Source organism: Anastrepha ludens, chromosome 2, assembly GCF_028408465.1.
Source record: "Anastrepha ludens isolate Willacy chromosome 2, idAnaLude1.1, whole genome shotgun sequence".
Taxonomy (NCBI): Eukaryota; Metazoa; Arthropoda; class Insecta; order Diptera; family Tephritidae; genus Anastrepha; species Anastrepha ludens.
Genome location: NC_071498.1, coordinates 58,462,994 through 58,471,893, shown reverse-complemented (window position 1 = coordinate 58,471,893; position 8,900 = coordinate 58,462,994). Strand labels below are relative to the sequence as shown.

General features: G+C 33.9%; 1 pseudogene; it reads right to left on the bottom strand.

Annotated features, from left to right (window-relative positions):
* Nucleotides 1–8,062: 8,062 nt before the first annotated feature.
* LOC128863365 (40S ribosomal protein S6-like) lies at nt 8,063–8,545 on the bottom strand (annotated as a pseudogene).
* Between the last annotated feature and the right edge of the window lie 355 nt (nt 8,546–8,900).

Genomic DNA, 8,900 nt, shown 5'->3' with positions numbered 1-8,900 from the left:
TTGTCCACAAGAGAGTCCTGTGAAAATTGGCTCTCCGAGTTTTTTGACAATAGGGAAGTGAGCTTCTATAAGAGGGGCATTATGAAGTTGGCATCTCGTTGGGAACTCGTCATCGAACAAAACGGGGCATATTTGACTTAAATCGCATTATTATAACCAATTTTATGAACAGTTGAAAATTCAATAAAAATACCGCAAGACTTTTTTGACAACCTATGCCAAAAAGAGCTGATCGAAACCGTTAGGTATTACTTTATTGTCGCGATATACATATTTTCTGGGAATTTATATTAAATTAAAAAAGAAAAATAAATATGAAGGAGGCAAATATTAAAGTTAAAGTTAGGTTTATGTGTTACGCTAATAAATTTAGCAAGAAAATATCAAAAGTAAAGAATAAGAGGGTTCGAGGATGCGACGAGAGACAATGAGTTTTCAACTTCCCAAGTCAGGGGGAGATAATTGCATTGCAAGCTCTTCAATTTATGATCTTAAAAAAAAAGAAAAATTCTAACCCATAAAACAATTTTAAGTTTTCTTTGTTAATTTTCTGTTGTTTTTTTACATATTTGTTTTTGTTACCCACTTCTTATGTTATATGCAAAATTTTAAATATCTTTTATATATCTTTATAATTACGATTTTCGCATCTCCGCGTAAATGAGAAGAATGGCGGAAATATTGTTTGTACAAGAGTTTATAAATCAAAATATAAAAATAGAACTCTAATTTAAATATGAAATAACGCCATCAAAAGAAATAAAAAAAATTATAACTCAATGCTATTAAGTTATTGTTTAAGCATCCAGCGCTCAAATTCATTTCCGCCTTGAGGTATGCAGCAAGTCGCGCTTTTGTTTTTCATTTCATTTGATTTGCTTAGTAGATCGCTGAAATTCTCAAAGGGATGGGCGCAAACTGCCGCCTTATAACCTAACCTCGATAAATAAACCGGTAAAGAAGTCCGCAGAGCTTACTTAGATTCGCAAAAGACGCAGGCTTTTTACAAGGAAACGTAAGGGCCAAGCTCCATCTGGTACCACTAAGGACCGAAAGATCTATGTGATGGCTTTCAGCTACCCAGGTGAACCTAACCTAACCTAACAATAGTTTTAAGCCGACTCCGAACGGCAGATGGTTTCTACTTTTTCATGGTAGAAATACACACGCAGGTTTGCCATTACCAGCAGAGGTGCGACCGATATTAGAAAGAAGTTTTCTATCACTTTGCTGTTTTATGCACGGAGGTTCGCCCCTGCGCACTTTCGAATGGTAGTGACGCACCAAACTATTCGGCTGCCGCCAACATTCTGTGACATACCAATTGAAAATTCTTACCTCCCTTTTTTTAATTTAATTTGTGCCGCCTTCAACTTTGCTTTTATATGAAAAATTTGGTAAATTTTTCACTCTATATTTTTTATATTTTTTAATTTTTCATACAGCTCGAATTCTCAATAGTTCTTTCATACTTCGTAGAATGAGAATTTATCCCAACCGTGATAAAAATTATGACCTCTTCAAGGATATCCATTTAAATTCAATTCCTTGATATTCATACATACATACATAAACATAAGTTTGTCTTCTATATGTAAGTGTAAATGTATATATGTAAGCATGCACTTAGGCAAATTAAATTATCAATATTTGCATAAATTTGAAAAGTGAATAGGAGAGTAACTTTACTGTTTTAACAGTTTTCCAAGGAAAGTGGAAAAAACTTTACTTAAATTTACACTTAACCATTAAAAAGTTTGTGTATAAATTAAAGTTTTGGACAGTTCATGAATGTGTCAATTGCTTTACTTTATATTCTTCTTTACTCTACAAACTTTGAAAACAAGGAACACAATTCCAAGAAAATATTTATATACTTGTACTATATTACATTAGGGTGCACCATTCTCCATTACAAAAATGCAAAAAAAAGAAGAAAAATTAAAAATGTTTTTTCATCGGCATTACAAAATTTATTATATTGGAAGACTTCCGTCAAAATTTTATTATTTATATATTTATTTCAATAACCTACAGTGCAAATTACCTTACAGACTAGACAAAAATGTAAAGAAAAACAAGCCAAATTTGGCAATTAAAATATTATACATTAAAAATACATTAATAAGCAACTGAATTTTAATTTTTTACAAATTTAGATCTAGATAATGGGAAATCAGGCAGGCTGGAATTGGATAATGAATTATAGTCGCGAAGTGCGCGAGATGCATTATTCGCAAATTTAGTCTTACAGTTTTCCCCATAAAAAGCGTAAAAGTTTCACAGGCTTTTGGAACATTAAAGCTTATCTGTCAAGTAGATCTAGAGAGTCGACGATACCATTAACAACACTGAAAATAAACGAAAGTGTAGGACAGTCCTTCTCTTTTCCTGAGATTCTAAATTAACTACCTGTAGTGGAGAATTATAGGGGGGAACTGGGGACTGAAATCGTAGGGAATGTAATGCCTACTTAAGAAATATTTTTTGAATGCGCTCAATTCTATTTATATAAAGTTGGTCGTAAGGTGTCTAAGTGAGAACGAACAACAGCCGTAAACAGATGTTTATAGCTATGCGGATCAGAAAATTCTGATGTTTTGCGACGAATGAACCGAATACGATTTTGAAAGAATAAAAGTAATGTGAACACTGAAGGAAAATTTCGTATCGAATAAAACTAATATACAAGATCTTTAAACTCTGTTGGATGGATGTGTTTGAAATGCACTGACGCTTCGAAAATGTTAAATGAAAACATTTTTTAATATTCAAAGACCAGACGCGAGCTCTTACACCAGCGATGAAGTTTGTTCACGTTGAGTTCAAGTTTCTGAGCATCCACAGAGTCCCTGACAGATGAGAAAATTAAAATTAAAAAAAAAAACATCTAAAGCGATTTTTAAAACCAATTTTTTTTATTGTATTGTATAAAAAACTTGTTTTTTAGAGTTATTTTAAAATCGCTTCAGCTCACGTAATTCTTAATATTTTTCCGAAATATTTTGACGAGTGTCTTAAAATTTAATGAATTTCATCATTTCTGTGGGAAAACGGCAATTTTTCTTTGTGAGCCCCCTAATATATAAACATACTGACATATGCATGAAGTCAACATGTGTTAGTGCAAAGCTTTACATGGCAGTGGGTGCTACTGAAAACTTTACAGCTATTTTCTTGCAGTGGGCAATGCTTTCAATGTTTGTTGTTTTTGGTACATAGCCACTTATAGAAGTATATTGCTCATCATATCCTTATAAAAAATAGCATATATCAACGTCCAATTTCCTTGAAGCTAATAAAAAAAGTCATTAAAATTTGGTGAAACTATTAATCATTTTATTAAATTTTTTTCAGCTTAGAAGTTATGAGGTACATATGTCGTTGGGCATTCCCCTCATATTTGTTTCTAAGGGGCAAATACGCAATGCTTTCACCAAAATTCTATAACTTTTAAAATTCTATAACTTTTAAATTGCCGCGGGAACCACTTAAAATTTGCTATGCGAAATGAGTAGTGAACTTGAATGAGCTACAAAACTGCATGCCGGAGAATATTCTTAAAAATCTGAGTAAGATTTCTCAATTGAAATTTCATAAGTTCTGCCAAAAAGCAGGGACAATGATTTATACTAAAACAAGGTTCAGACAAAATCTGTACCCACAAATCTAAATTGCGAATAAGATGACCAAAATTACTATTTCGAATGGAAAGTTATTTATTCTAAGTTAAAGCAAAAATACTAAAAAAAATTTTTTTTGAAGGAAGGAAAAAAGTTATTTGTGCGAAATTGAAATTGATTAAAGCAAAAATAAGAGAAGAACATTTTTTTTAAGGAAAAAAATGCATGCATGCTTCTCGATGGATAACATCGGGCGTTGAACATCCACCCTGTTCATTTATGCGGCAAATTTATTTTAGGGTGTACGAGGGTCGTTTGAAAAGTGCATGCAAAAATAAAAAATACTTAATTGTTTGGAGTAAACCTTTTTATTTCCGGCATAGTCACCTCTTATGCTTATATGTATACTTCGTCCAATGCTGTTCTAATTTGTTCATCCCTTCCGGATGATAGGATTTGCCCAAGTCTGAAAAATAGCCATTTCTATCTGCAATCACTTCCTCGTTTGAATGTAAATCTTTTTCCTTCCAGCCAAATTCAAATTGGTGAACAAATTGTAGTTCGAGGAACTTGAAGGAGAGATCAAAGTCTGGAGAATAGGTGACATGTGAAACGTCTTGCAACCCTACTTACATTACTTTTGCGACCATGTCTCCTGAGGCGTGAGCTGCAGTGTTGCCGTGATGGAAAAGGAAAATCCCCCTACTTTCTCGATTCGTACACAAATAAATAGACCGATCGTCCTGAAACTTGGTGTGCGTTCTTCTAAGAGATGCTACTAACTAAACATAACCTCGATACGTGCCAGTAGTGCCATCTCACTGACTTTGCCGGATTTTTCAAACGCCTCTCGTATAACATTAAATTGAATTTTTTACAATAGCGCTACTTCTCATCAATTTATATTTCTCCATTGCCCGGTACATTTCGATCGGTCGAAGCTGTGGGCAATTAGGTAGATTTAACTCTTTCGCTACTATGTATTCACGATTAAATGCGCGTACGATTTTTAATGGCCCTTACTGTATTAAAGTATGACCATGATTTTTAGTGCCGGACTCACTGCAAAACAAAAAAAAATCAAGCAATATTCCTATATTTTTTATTCAAATTCTTTGCAAAAAAAATAAATAAATAAAATATGGGTGCGATTTTTAATGACGTATACAGTATTGAAACATCCGTGCGATTTTTGATGACAATCAGTGCAAACAAATATATATATATATATGGGTACGATTTTTAATGGCACATACTGTATTAAAATATGAGTACGTTTTGTAGTGACGACTCACTGCAAAAAAAATAAATGTATTGGAACGATTTTTATTGAAATTCACTGTATCGAGGTATGAGTATGATTTTTAACTCACTGTGTAAAAAAAAAAACAAATTTGGATACAATTTCTATTGTCACTCACAGAAGGTACGAGTATAATTTTTAGGGATGACTCACTGTAAAAAGAAAATAATAATAAAAATATGGGTTCCATTTTTAATGACGCATAGTGTAAAAAAAAACAAAACTAAAGAAATATGAGTACGAGTTTTAGTGATACTCACTGTAAAAATTATATAAATAAAATATGGGTGAAGTTTTGTAATGACGCATAGTGTATTGAAATATTAATACGATTTGCAGTGACTACTCACTGTACAAAAAAAAAAATATAGGTACGATTTTTATTGGAACTCACTGTGTCGAAGCATGAGTATGATTCTTAGTGATGACTCACTGTAAAAAAAAAAAAAATAATAAAAATATGGGTACGACTTTTAATGGCAGATACTGTATTGAATTTCTAGTGACGACTCACTGCCAAAAAAAAAAAATATAATATATAGGTATATGGGTACGATTTTTATTGGCACTAACTAATGTATTGTATTCGGCCGCCGTAGCCGAATGGGTTGGTGCGTGGCTACCATTCGGAATTTACAGAGACAACGTAGGTTCTCTCATTTTTCTAATAGCGGTGGTCCTCGGAAAGCAATGGCAAACTTCCGATTGAATTTCTGCCATGAAAAAGCTCCTCATAAAAATACCTGCCGTTCGGAATCGGCTTGAAACTGTAGGTCCCTCCATTTGTGGAACAACATCAAGACGCACACCACAAATAGGAGGAGGAGCTCGGCCAAACACCCAAAAAGGGTGTGCTCGCCAATCATATATATACTATATATATAACTGTTGTATAGAGGTAACCAAAAAAAAAAAAGGTAATAAAAATATGGGTACGATTCCTAGTGGCACCCACTGTATGTAAAATTGAGTGCGAGTTTTAATGACTCCTACTACATGTAAATATGAGTATTTGTATTATAGGCAAGCAAGTGCAGACATTTGCCGCTATTGTTCTTTTTTTGTTGACTCATGTAACGTATTAATAAATCTTTACTTAATTGAATGATTCAATCGGAGAATGGCGTAAAAGTTTAGAGAGAGTTTAGAATGAGAGGGACTTTTGTCTTTTCAAAATGAAACGACTGAAGATTTTTATGAATATGGCTCGCGCGATGATAAATATTTCGAAAGTTATTTCTGGTATTTTTGCGTCACTCTCATAGTTGCCATGCAGGGAAGCTTGAGAGAAATCAATTAGCTAATTTAGTAATAGTACATAATATTTTTATCTCACAATTGCGAGGAATTAACCACACAACCCTATAAGAATTGGGTGGTGAAAATTTGTTTACTAATACAATAGGTACATAAGCAAATCTTTTTGTTTCGGATATAAACTAATATGAGAGAAACTTTACTGGTCTATTTTACATGCGGGAGTTGCATTTTTCATGAGATAGAAAGTCAAAATTTATAATTTTTTTTCAATTTTTGCAGCTTAAAAGCGCGCGGCCCCCAGCATTGGAAATAAATGCAAGCTTTTGACACTCTTATGGTTGTTTATTTCCAAGAAAAATTATTAAAAGCAGAATTTTTTCAGATCGGTGATAAGTCGGAAATAACGGCGAAGAACAGAATGCGTGAAGGCCAAAGGTCTTCAAAGAGTGGTGTACTGAGCTTGCCGCGGGACGGGCGAAAATCGAAAGGCAAATATGAATAATAAATAATATGAATAATTTTTTTTCATTTTTAAAAATGGAATCGAACGTGGAGAATTGTTTGACACTCTAAAGAAAACAGACGTTTACGAGTGGCATTAGCGCGAGTGGCACATCGTGAGTTCATCGAGAATTACAAATGTAGTGACAGAATGTCGATATCGAAAACTGATGAAAACATCAATAAAGTGAAAGAAAAGTTGATTGATAACCGCAGATTAACTAACTAGTAGAGATCTTGAACTTTGCTTATCCTTTCAGGATATTGCAGTTAATGATTTCAGGCTGCATAGTTGGTCTCAAAGGACATACATTTTATGCAAAAACAGACCGTGTTGACATACCCAAAGGCATGATTTTCAGGGCTGAATTCGACACAACATTCATAAAACGCATCATTACTGGAGACAAGACGTGAGTTTATGAGTGCGACACAGGAACTGTCGTTCCGAATAAATGAAGACCAAAAAAACTACGTCGTTTCCAGTTCAAAAAGGAAAGAGATGTTCACAGTTTTTATGGATTACAACGGTACTGTACACCATGAATTTTTGCCAGAAAGACAGACTATTATTTCGGCGTAATGAGACATTTACGTAAAACCATTCGCTAAAACCGAAAGGATTTGTGGGGAAACAACTTGTGGATTTTTCACCATGACAACGAGCTATTGCAAAACGCCATCATTATTCGTGAATTGTTGATCAAGAATGAAACGAATAACATCCCACAATCATCGAACCGAACGAGTTTTAACAGTTGAAAGGAAGCAATGGAAAAATCCAACACGGCTCTGATGGCTCGAGCGTAAATGGAGTTCAAAAAATTCTTCGAGATTTGGGCCTAACGCTGGCATAAGTGCGTTGCAGTGGATGGAGAATATTTTGATGGCGATAATATCACTTTTGAGGAATAAACTTGTATTTTGAATTTTGTGAATATATTTCGAGAACTTTTTGATCAAGTGAAATGAATCATTATATGAACAAAAATAAATCATTACAGGTGAATGAAATTTTTGTGTGAGAAGAGCCATAGTGAATTTTTTCCAGGGCTATATTTGTAGAACCATTTAATCCTCTAACTCCCTCTTTTACAGGCAATTTTAGGTACTTATTAAATAAAGGATCAAAAATACCTACTATGAGCGAAAATAAAGGATTAAAGAGTGTTATGAAAAAAATGAAATTTTAGATTCATACCTTGAACATTTGTTTAATTACTCATTATTCGAAAGAACTTATGTTGTAAAACTTTTGTTGCGTTGTAAGCTTTTTGACCACAAAAAAAAATTGATTTCCATAAGTCGAGTCCTTTGGACTTTTTATATAATTATCCGACTTTATTTCAATCTTTTATTTCAGGACAGTTTTAATTTATTTACTTTTTTCATTTGAAACTGAGCTCTTTGATTTTCCCAAAGAAGCAAACCGGGTCCTTTTCGCTTCATCACTTATAGCCTTGGATTCCTTCTTACGCTGTGCTAATAATTTAACATAATTAGCAGCGGATTCTTCGGAAAAAAACAGTCTGGAGTTTTTGTTTCAAAGCAGTGCGTCTACGCTTTCTTTGTAGTACAACTGAAGTAGCCAGCCACTGAATTCTCGGTGCTTTAGATATGACATTGTTATTACCTTTGCGATCATCATCCTTTGTCAAGTTGTAAATTTTGCTCGCTCTTTTTGGGACCAAGCCTTCTTGGAAAAGTTGTGGCAGTGAGTACGGGTAGTTCTAGTTTAGTTTTCTTTACAATAACGAGAGCTAAAGCCGACAATGCAATCGCGTACAGATTTTCTTTTTTTCTCACCAGTGCGGCGAGGTATGCGGTAAGAGTGAACTTTTTTCAACAATACACGTGTACATGATCATGGGACAACACGCCTCGTTTGATTGGGAAACCTTGTTTATCATTTCTATCAGCAATGGGCAGCTGTTAACTTTTCCATTCATCTCCGAGCACATCAGTTTCCCATTTTTTTCTCTTACTAAAGAATACACGAAGCTTATGCTCATCCACAATTTCGAACAACTTTTCGCATTCAGCGGCCGGGAAAGACACGTTAAGCTTATTTTTCTGCTTCAGTTTCATGGAACACCGAACATAAAAGGGCAAAGGCATGTTTCATGTGTTGATTACTTTGTCGCTTAGTATTACCAAAAGTTTTTATTGACGGCACACGCGCTATCTGAATATTTTTAGTTGTGTTTACAAGA